This window comes from Acinonyx jubatus, chromosome B3, assembly GCF_027475565.1.
Source record: "Acinonyx jubatus isolate Ajub_Pintada_27869175 chromosome B3, VMU_Ajub_asm_v1.0, whole genome shotgun sequence".
Classification (NCBI taxonomy): Eukaryota; Metazoa; Chordata; class Mammalia; order Carnivora; family Felidae; genus Acinonyx; species Acinonyx jubatus.
The window spans coordinates 100,366,430-100,377,960 of NC_069386.1; the positions used below are offsets into that span (position 1 = coordinate 100,366,430).

Sequence of the window (11,531 nt, forward strand, 5' to 3'; positions counted from 1 at the left end):
TAATAAACTTGGTACAGTTCACCATTCCCTTTCCACAGGGGGGTTTGTTAGCCTGCCTTGAACCCCAGTGTGGTTGGGGCTATAAACGAGTCACTTGTACTATATCATGCTTTTGAAAGAGCCTTCTGCTTTTTGCCTTATAATTGGACACCGTGCAACTGTAAATTTTTTTAAGTTGCATTTGATGTCTTACTTCCTATCTCCTAAAGGTGGGCTAGGGTTCCTTCCATCATGAGATGATAGTGTTTCAGCCAACACTTTCCCTGGGGACCTGACCCAAGCAGGTTCTCTTTTTACCACCATATTAAAACTTAGCACCAATCCTTTTGCAGCAGATTTCTAAAGCAAAATAGAATCCTATTCGCTTACTTACTTTCAGTAAGACAATGCAATACACAATTCTAATACAAGAAGAGAATTTGGGCCATCCCTCAGTTTGTTCCTATGGCATGTAAACATGATTCTCCTCGTGTGGGCATTGAACAGTTCCATTTTCACTCTTATTTTGTGGTGCCCTGTGCTTCCAGGGATGAGGAGAAGGTAGAGCTTAGTCCCTCCCTACTCTGTGCTTTCACTAAAGCAATTCCACTCTTCCACTTTATCATTTTACTTATTGTATTAGCTTGGGCTGCCATAACAAAACATCACAGATTGGGTGGCTTAGCCAACAGAGATTTATTTCTCAAAGTTCTAGAGGACAGGAAGTCCTCCCGTCAAGGTGCTGGTCCTGCTCAGTTCCCAGTAAGGACTCTGTGGCTTGTAGATGGCCGTCTTCTCACTGTGTCCTCATAGTGGAGAGAGAAGAAGCAAGCTCTGTTGTCTCTTATAAGGACACTAATCCCATCTGGGCACCCTACCCTTGTAACCTCATCTAAATGAATTACTCCCAAAGGCTCCATCCTCGAGTACCATCACATCCAGGGTTAGGACTTTGATGTGAATTTGGGGGGACACAAGTTGGTTCATAGCACTTACAGATAAGTTGCTTGGGGGAACAGATGTTTTGCTGCTTTTAAATTTCAGAAATGGTTGTAGATGATGGTTTCTTTGTTGAGGTTTGCTGAAATCACAATCCTAGATTCACAAGTATAATAGAATCTCAGGCCACCTAGAATCTAAGCTATGCTTACGAGTGTTAGTATCATCTAAGAGGAAATGTAACACTTTGGTCAGTTTTTGCTGTGGTCCTTATTTTATGTTAAGCCTCTTTTTTAAACCGCCATTTAGACCAGCAATCCTTAAAGTTAGGTAGATTAAAAAGAATCCTTTTTTAGAGATAAGGAAACCTTAAAAAGGTTATTTAAGTAAATTCCCAAAGTCATAGTAATAATGGATGGCGCCAACTCTGTCACCAGGGCTTAGGGTTTGTCTACTTTTTGTTCAGGCATCCAGTACCCTTTTTATGCAGTTGCTTGCTTACCAGTCTAGACCATTGCCTTTTCTCTTCCACTTGTTCTTGTTCCCTTAAGCTGCCACTGGTAGGTTCCAAAGCTGTGGGAAAACTCCCAAAATAACTGGTTAACTTTTTAGACAGATCAAGTTAAATAGAGCTTCATATATTGTCCTACTTAATGGCTTCGTTTACTGGGGGCTAATGATAGCTTCTATGCACATTTTACATACGTTAGCTCATTTGATTCTTAACACCTCTGCTTTTGAGATAATACACAATCTAGGAGGAGACGAAAGTAGTTGACACTACTAAACATTTTATGTGCACTATCTCAGTTAAGCCTCCCAGCAAACCTCTAAGACAAGGACAGTTCTCATCCCCATTTTATAGATGATGCAACTAAGGATAAGAGGTTATAGAGATCACACAGTTCCTATGTAAAGAACTGAGATTAGAATCCTAGGTGTGACTGATAGCAAAGCTTTTCCTGTATACCACTGTACTACAGAATGCTGCTACTAGGAACAACATCTTACATGTGCCTATCCTGGTTGCTTTAGTGCTGTAGTTCTGCTTCCAAAATTGTATACCTAGAAAGTCCAATCCATCTAACATTGAACATTACGCAGCTGGCCTTTTACACGTTTTATGTCAACTGAATCAGTTTCATTGGCTATTCACTTTAAAGAGCTAGAGTTTGTGTTTGAAATGCATATTCTTATAGTTGATGGATAAGCACAATTCTTAAACTACTTAGAACTTCGTTATATCTTCATAAACAAAGGCAAATTATGTTCAAAGGCGTAGCAGTTAAGAGTAGGTTTAAGATCTGGATATAAGAGTTGTTAACGAAAGGTAATGGGTGATCAAACCCCTAGCTGCAGTCCTACCAATTATTGAGCACACTGGGTATCTAGCCGCCCCTCGGTGAGAAAGGCTTGGACAAGGCTGTCAGAATGGCCGAGACAGAAGAGGTCTCTGTTAGCAGTGGAGGAACAGCCAAGATGTACAGGAGAACTGTACAGAGGGTGGGAGAGTCCAAGGAAGGTTCTGCCAAGTATGGCTTGACAGTTCTTTTTTTAAACTTGCTAGTACAGGACATGCTAAGTTAAAACATCTGAACTGTTGCCTAGTTACTGCAACACACAAAAATCCCAAGGACTAAACTTAATGAATACCTGGATCCCTTCTTGAATGCCCAAAGAAATCTCTACAAAAAAAAAGACCCAACTACATGACTAATGATTAGGAAGAACTAGCACCCACGCTTTTTGTAGAAGTGGGATGAAGAGGATTAATGTGAACTCTACAAACTTCACCAGATTTCTTATCTGAAAAGTAGTAATAAGTCTCCACCTCTGGTGAATCTGCAATAGAAATCTGATCAAATTCTAGAAGGCATCCATTCTTGGTTCAGTGAACAGCACAACTGCTGGGGACTCCAGGGAACAGAGTTTTTAGCTTTGAGCTCAGCTCAGTAGTGCGATTTGCTGCAATTGACTAGCTTCCTGTGCTCACTCACTTACCTTACGATAAAACAGATCAGAATGCTCAAAGTATCCGAAGTACACAAGGGGGAAAATGGAACACTCTTCCCTCTAGCCAAAGGGATGTATTTGGTGCATTAGCATAACTAAAAGATTTCACCTCTAGTATATAATACCTATATTAATATTCCTCTTTCAAATTAGGTTGTCCTAGAGCGCCTGAGTGGCTTAGTTAAGTGTCTGACTCTTGATTTTGGCTCAGGTCATGATCTCACAGTTTGTGAGGTCACCCCCTGTGTCTTCTTGGGATTCTCTCTTCCTTTCTGCCTCGCCCCCACTCTCTTGCTCTCTCTCTCAAAATAAACTTAAAAAATTAGATTATCATGCTTGGGGCCTAAAAGCTACATAATGTGATAAAACATTTATTGAACACCAAGATTGTACTATAAGTGTTCATACATCTCAGTTTGCCTGGAACAATTCTGGTTTATGTTGTCCAGGTGTAATTATTAATAGCACCCTCCTTGTATTCTCAAGTGTCCTGGTTTTGAGGATAAATGATTATATGGCTATCCTAACTATAACAAAAAAGAATGCAAGTGAAGATTTTCTGTATGTTTCCTGAGATATAAAAATTCATCCTGGGGTGCCTGGATGGCTCAGTTGGTTAAGCATCTGACTCTTAATCTCAGCTCAGGTCTTGATCTCAGGGCTGTGAATTCAAGCCCCATGTTGGGCTCCATGCTGGATGTGAAGCCTACTTAAATAAAAAACACCTCATCCTAAAGAACATGGTTCACATATCAATTAGGCTGCCACTTAATACAGCATCTTTTCTTTTTTTCAATGTTTATTCATTTTTGAGAGACAGAGGGTGTGAGCAGGGGAGGGGCAGAGGGAGACAATCTGAAGTAGGCTCTAGGCTCTGAGCTGTCAGCGTAGCCCCACGCGGGGCTCAAACCCATGAACTGTGAGATCATGACCTAAGCCAAAGTCAGATGCTTAACCAGCTGAACCACCCAGGCACCCATATACTTCATCTTAAAGGTGAAGAAAGTTATCCAAGTCACTCAATTGCAGCCATATCATCTTCAGCAAGTCCTACAGGCAAGAAGCACACACATTCTAGTTCTAGAATAGGAAGTCATGCCTTTTTTAGGGGAGAGGAGATGGATAGAGAAGGATTGATGGGGATACTACTTTTCTGGGCATCTCTCCAAGGGTTTCTGCCTCATGGTCTCACATGTGTCCCCTACCCCCCCTCCAAGTTCTGAAAGCAATTTTCCTTAAAGTTCCAAGTTTCTTTGTTGTTGTTTTTAACTTAATCTTCTCACAAACTGAATAGCACTGAAAATTATGTCCAGTTTTTTGGATCTTTTAGCCGCTGCATACAGACATTACCAAATCTGTGGTAGAATTGCATTGCATTTCCTCCAGCCCTGGGCAGACATGAGTGTTTCTAATTCATTAGTGGTGGGACGGAACAGACAGTGAAATTATTTCAAAGGGTACATTAGTGGCAGGGAATAAATAATGAAAACTTGTTAAACCACTTCACAAATATCTGCTGGCTGGAGTAATGGTTCTCACTTTTATGGTCCTTGAGACGCATTTTTTTTTAATGTTTATTTTGAGAGAGAGCGCCTGCAAGTGGGGGAGGGGCAGAGAGAGGGAGAGAGAGAGAATCCCAAGTACACTCTGCACTGTTAGCGCAGAGCCTGACGCAGGGTTCCATCCCATGAACCGTGAGATCATGACCTGAGCCAAAAGCAAGAGTCAACGCTTAACTGAGCCACCCAGGCACCCCTGAGACACCTTTCTTAGTACTGGAACTGGTGGCTCTCCTGGAAGGAGTGGACACTTCAGGGACAGGCACACGATATCCCACTAGCATTCCTGTTTGAGTAGAATGCCTATGGCCACGACCAAATTCTCTCGCAAGTTTTCTCACATAGTTTCACAGCAAAGTTCTTGCCTATCAGAAACCATTTTTCTTGGACACTGGTTCACTGGTATTCTCCACCTTTCCTCCTGCTGTTTGAATTCTGCTTTTCACCATCTGCAACACTGCTCAGCTTAATATTCTAATGGCCGTTGCCATAAAAGTACGTGTCCCCAGCTGTGGCAAAAATTAAATTTTCACATTGGCCACAATTTACTGACACATCTGTTCTCAGTACACTATTGTGCTGCAGTGGTTGTGAAGTCAGAATCAGAAACAGCTCTCCGGAAACATCAGTTTGAATAGAATGTGAAACCGCAGAATACTCCCAAGTTTGCTGCTAGCATCTTTCACACAAAGTACCTGGAAATCACATCTGACTTACTCATCCAGAAAGTATTGCTCTCAAACAACTCCTACTCTTTGTATAATGAAAAGCATATTGGCATTACTGGGGGAGGGTTGGGGGAGGGGTACGCAGAGGACTGGGTGGAATCCAATAATATTCTATTGAGAGGGATGATGGCTATATTATTTATTTAACTCCAAAGATATATAATATTCTTGTATATACGATTTGCATGTTTTTTTAAAACCACATGGGGCGTGGGCATCTGTTCTTGAAAGGAAACCCCAGTTTCACCCAGACTCTCTCTGAGAAAGGTGGACAGGCAAACCTTGGTGGTAACTGATGCCCCAGGCATGTACCAGTAGTGTGAGGCTGTGCCCAGAGTCAATGTTTTTCCTTTATGCTAATAACTGAAGATTTCAATTGCTTTAGGAAACAGATGGTTGTCATTAAGAACACAAAAGGATAAAAGGTCTGCCCAGTGATCCACTCGGTCTAGTATCCAGTCAGACAATGGAACCAAGAGATGCTTTGTGAAAGAGCATAATTGGTACATAAACTTAGTATGCCAAACCCAGCACTAGACAAATGGAGAAGCAATTGTAGAGCGTGCTATTACATGAGGCATTGTGAGGCATTAGCACAAAGAGAATCACAGAATAGTTTTAGCCCCATAAGCACAGACGGAGACAATAGGGATGATACGTTCCACGGTGTAGGTGGAGAAAAATGAGGAAAACCTAAGAAGAATGAGGATTGAGGCAGTGCAATGCAGTGGTAAAGAGCACAGGTTCTGGAACCCCACGTACTGTATTTATATACTGTCTCCACCACTTACTAGATACATCACAATGGGTGAGTTACTTAAACCACTTGGTGCCTCCATATCTTTAGCTATAAATACTATAAAACGGTAATTCCTAACTCTAGGGTTTTGAGAATTAAAGCATTTAGTGTTTGACATCATAAGCACTCAACGAATGTGAGCTAATCATGGGATCTGGAATGCATTGTTTTAGGTTTGGGCCTACAAGGATGTTACAGTCTAGTAGAGAAAAGAGAAAAGTGAACGAGCCATTTCCATCCAGTGTCATGTTACTGAAGCAGGAGACACAGAATCCTCTGAGAATATCCAATGAACACCCAATAGTTAAATGGCTACCATGTTTTGAGCACTAACAATGTGCAATCTGGTCTCCTAAGGGCTTTAATCACATTATCTCATTGAGTTTTTACAACAACTGAGAGCAAGGGGTAAAATTCAGCTCTGTCCAGTGCAGAGCTATGTTCCTTCCTCTTTGGGATGCAGGTCTTCATTAGTGCTTCAAGGAAGTTTGCACCTCAGAAAAAGTCCTGTCTCAAGAGAAAGCCCAAGAGAGAGACTGTCCTCACCTCCAGCCACTTTGCCTCCAGCCATATTTGCCTAATCATGTCCATCCATTTGAAAGCAGGTGACTTTGGGGTGGGCAAGGGAAATTTCAAGCCCCAGGCATGGGTGTGAGAGTGAAATCGGAGAGGTGAGAGGCAGGCAAGTACCCTGAGGAGGAACTGATTGAAGCAGGTCTAGTATAACTGTTCTACCGCTAAGGAGCTGTGTTCCCAACATTGCAGAGAACGTGCCCACCCTGGAACAGCTTTCCATGCATTCTTCCCAGCAACACCAGCAGCATGATTGCAAACACAACTTGCTTCGTGGCTCTCCACAGACACACCAGTCCTTCATGCCATACAAGCTATTCACTGCAGTCTCAAGCTCACTGGGAGCTCTGAACACCTCATACTTAGAAAGAAAACATTGCTTTTCCAAAGCTCCTTTGCTCTAGATTACATGAGAGACGTTAGCCTGTATATGCTGATGTCAAACTCTTGTCTGATAAGGGAATAGATAAGAGAGGCATTTCTTGGAATGAGTATCTAAAAAGAATCTGAGGAGAATCTAAGCCTTGGAGAAAGGGAATTGAGAAGACTTTGACCTAAGGCAAGGGAAGACAAAACTGCCCTAAATTCATTGCAAAATATATCAGCACCTATATTGTTTTCAATCATTCACCTGGACTTATTAACCACTTACTCTGTGCCTTGTGCTGGTGATTCAGTAGTGAAGTAGTCAATGCAGTTTCCACTCTCACGCAACTCACAACCTCATAGAAGAGACAATCATTAAGTAATTAACACTTGTGATAAGTGCTAGGAAAAAAAGCATAACCTAGTAGGTAGGAGTTGAGTAGAGCTCACCAGAGGAAACAATTTGAAGGATGAGCAGGATTTACACAGGTAGAGATTGGGAGAAGGGTGCCAGGAAGAGAATACAAGAGTGTCAAGAAGAAGGCCGCTTTGTGTGCAGAAGAGAGGGAGGGGCCAGAAGTGGGAGTACTTGCCTGCACGTTGGTGTTGGGGGGCAGAGGCTATGAAATGGAGCAAAACGGGTAGAAGACCTATGATCGGCTCTATTTTTCCTGTGCTGTCTACTAAATGAAACATGCTATCTTCCCATTGATACATTCTCCAATAAACTCAGTTTCAAGTCTTTAGAATCCCTTGACCATCCAGGATAATCATGCATAGAGATCTGGGTTCCCTGAAGTCCTATTAGGCATATTTCCCCAGCATTGTGGAAAAGGAAGTGTCCTTTGTATAATCTTAATACCTTTCAAAGCACCTGCCTATGCAGCAGTCTATAAGCCATTTGTGAAAGAGTATTGTCAGCACTGTGCTGATTGGGAATGGGACACCGTCCCTGGATTTATTCCAAAGGGTAAATTAGAGAAACCCTTGAATGAATAATTTGGTCAGTTCACTCCCTGAGTAACTTCAATTTCCCTATCTTGCTTCTTGTCATAATTTTCTTTCTAACCCAGAAAAGCAGAATGTTTATAAAGTACACAAGGTATACTGCTTGGCCTACACCTGCTGTAGTAAACATCTACATTTCCCAGCCCTCTTTAAGGCCTTGCACAGAGCAATTCCCAAGGTAGCATCTCCTAAGATGTGTTCTGTGATGCACCTGGAGTAAAGTGGTCCATCAGTCAATAGGTTGAGGACAGTACATGTGATATCCACTCACAGAAAGGTACCACTCACAGAAAGGTTAGTGCATTAGGGCACTAACAAGGCCTATAGTAAAGAAACCCATCATTTCCCATATGTATTTAATTGCAGGAACTCTTTGTTTGAATAAACATGTTTCTATGGCAATACTAGCTGAGGGTATTGCTTATTTTTTATTTAACAATTGTTCAGTGGGTGGTATGTGTCCAGTAGGTGACTGTGTCACAGAAAGAAGGAATAATAGGGGGAGGGTTTAGTGTATTCAATGTACAGTTTCAAAATATTCAATTCTATAGAGGATAAGAAAAGAAATGGGTGGATGAACTCATAAGATACATCAAGTATAGATCAGTAATTAGTAAATAGAGCATGTATGGATTAAACATCAGTGAAAAGGGCTACAAGATCCAAGGGTTCATGAGGTAATAACATACCTGCGGGGCACCTGGGCACTAAATGTTCAATGATACATTATATATCAATATTCATGAGTCCTTAATTCGACCACCCACTAGTGTTACCTACTAGTGTTCCACGTGCCGTCCATGGCTGTTCAACAGACTATATTACAAGCTACAATTCTGACTAATTGCACCTCTCTAACAGAGCAAGTATCATTGACCCAGGATCCACCTGTTTGAACCTCAACTCTAGTCTTCATGTCTGCAGCAGGAAAAGCTGATGCAGCTGAGATAGAATACATATAACATAGTATTCCCCAGGATAGTCCTATCGATGCCACTTGTTCCCTATCCTAAGTGTTTAACTTGACCATTCTCCCCCCCTTGCTTCTCACAGTGCTGTACATTGATTTAATAAAAAGTGTGATCCATGCGTTTCAATTGGGTATGTGAGCCTTTATATTTCATGAACTCTAGGATAGCCTGCCTACTGGTGTACTTGGAGCCTACTCAATTTTCCACATGACAGAGTGACACACACAAAGATTTTTAAAATATCTAATATACATAGTCAATAACATTGATAAACGTAGGTTACATTGATCAGGAAAACCCCCCACAAATTATCAATAGTAAGAATGAGAGATGACATTACTACACATTACAAAGACACTAAAAGAAGACTAAGGAACTATTAACAACTTTATGCTGATAAATTCAACAACTGATGAAAGGGACAAATTCCTTGGAAGGCATAAACTACCAATACTCACTCAAGAAGAAATAAATAATCTAAATAGCCTTATCTGTTAAATTCAACTTTCTCACAATAGTACAACCACTTTGGGAAACAGTGGGGCAATTCCCTAAAGGATGAAACAGACTGACTTATATGACCCAAAAATTCTATTCCTAGGTATATACTCAAGAGCAATGAAAACATATGTTGACACAAACACTTGTAACAAATGCTCACAGCAGCGTTATTCATAATAGCTAAAAAGTGGAAACAAATCAAATGCCCATTAACTGACGAATGGTTAAACAAAATGTGGTATATCATCACAGTAGAATATTATTTAGCCATAAAAATGGATGGAATACTGATACATGCCATAACATAGACGAACCTTGAAAACATTATGCCAAGTGAAAGAAGCCATTCACAAATGACCACATTGAATATGATTCCATTTATATTAAAGTGCAGAATAGGCAAATCCATACAGGTTGCCAGGACCTGGGGAGAGTGGGGGAAATGGGGACTGACTCCTGATAGGAACAGAGTTTCCCTTTAGGATAATGAAAATGTTATGGGATTTGGTTGTGGTGATAGATGCATAATTCTGCAAATATAGTAAAATCCACTGAATTGTACACTCTAAAAGGGTGAACTTTATGCTCTGTGAATTGTATCTCAATAAAGCTATTATTAAATCAATCTTTGTAATTTACCATATTAAAGACAAAAAAGAATCATATGAATAGATGCAGAAAAATATGTGACAAAATCCAACATCAATTCTCAGTTTAAAAAAAAAAAAACACCTTAGCCAACTAGGAATAGAAGGAAACTTCCTCAACCGGTTATAGGGCATCTACAGCTAACATTATACTAAATGGTAAAAAAACTGCATTCTTTCTAAAATTAGAAACAAGGCAAAGATTTCTACTCTCACCATTTCTATTCAACACTGTACTGGTTCCAGCCAGTGCAATAAGGTAAGAAAAAGAAATAAAAGATGATTAGATTGGAAAGGAAGTAATAAAACTGTCTATTCATAAATGACATAACTGTCTATGCAGAAAATCTTATGGAGTCTACAAAAATCGGTATTAAAAATAATAAGTGAGCTTTAGCAAGTTTTCTGGATATAAGTTCAATATATAAAAATAGTGTATTTTTATATACTAGCAAACAATTGGAAATTGAAATTAAAAACAATACTGTTTACCCTACTACCAAATATATCAAATGCATAGCAATAAATTGACCAAAATATGTATGTCCTATACTCTGAAAACCATAAAATATAGTTGAGATAAATTAATACCTCAATAAATAAAGAAATATTCTATACTCATGTATCAGAAGACTTAATACTGTGAAGAAGACAGTTCTCCCTAAATTTATTCAATGCTATCCTAGTCAAAACTCTAACAGTTTTTTTCATGTAAAAATTGGCAAGCTAATTCTAAAATTTATTTGGAGGGGTTCATGGGTGGCTCAGTTGGTTGGGTGTCCAACTCTTGATTTTGGCTCAGGTCACGATCCCAGAGTCCTGGGATTGAGCCCTGTGTTGGACTCTGTACTGAGCATGGAGCTTGCTTGAGATTCTCTCTCACTCCCTCTGCTCCTCCCCCATTCTCTCTCTTTCTCCAAAAAAAAAAAAAATTTTTTTTTAGTAAAATTCATTTGGAAATGAAAAAGACATAAAGTAGCTAGACAAATTTGGAAAGCTAAGTAATCAAGATAGCATGGTATTGGCATGAAAACAGATCACTGGAGAACAGAGTGTGGAAATAGACCAACATATATATGGTAAATTGATTTCCAATGAACATGTAAAAGTGATTTAGTAGAGAAAGGATCCTTGGATTAGAATACCAAAAGCACAATCCATAAAACAAAAAATTGATAAATTGTACTTCTTTACAATTAATAACTTCTTTCCTTTGAGACACTATTAAGAGAATAATAAGACTAGTTACGGACTTAAAGAAAATATTTGTAAACCATATGTAGGACTTGTATATAGAATATATCAAAAAGTTTCAAAACTCAACAATAAGAAAAGCAAACACCCTAATTAAAAATAGGCAAATGATTTGAACAGACAATTCATCAAAAAGATACATGGGTGGCAAAAACACATTTACAATGTCATTAGGGAAACTCAAATTATAATCA

General features: G+C 39.7%; 1 long non-coding RNA gene across 1 annotated transcript; it reads right to left on the reverse strand.

The window, feature by feature from the left end:
• Positions 1-651: 651 nt before the first annotated feature.
• LOC128316041 (uncharacterized) lies at positions 652-6,892 on the reverse strand. Its single transcript, XR_008299416.1, has 2 exons — positions 1,421-6,892; positions 652-785 (listed from the first exon to the last, which is right to left on the reverse strand). It is a non-coding gene; the product is annotated as an uncharacterized LOC128316041 (long non-coding RNA).
• Between the last annotated feature and the right edge of the window lie 4,639 nt (positions 6,893-11,531).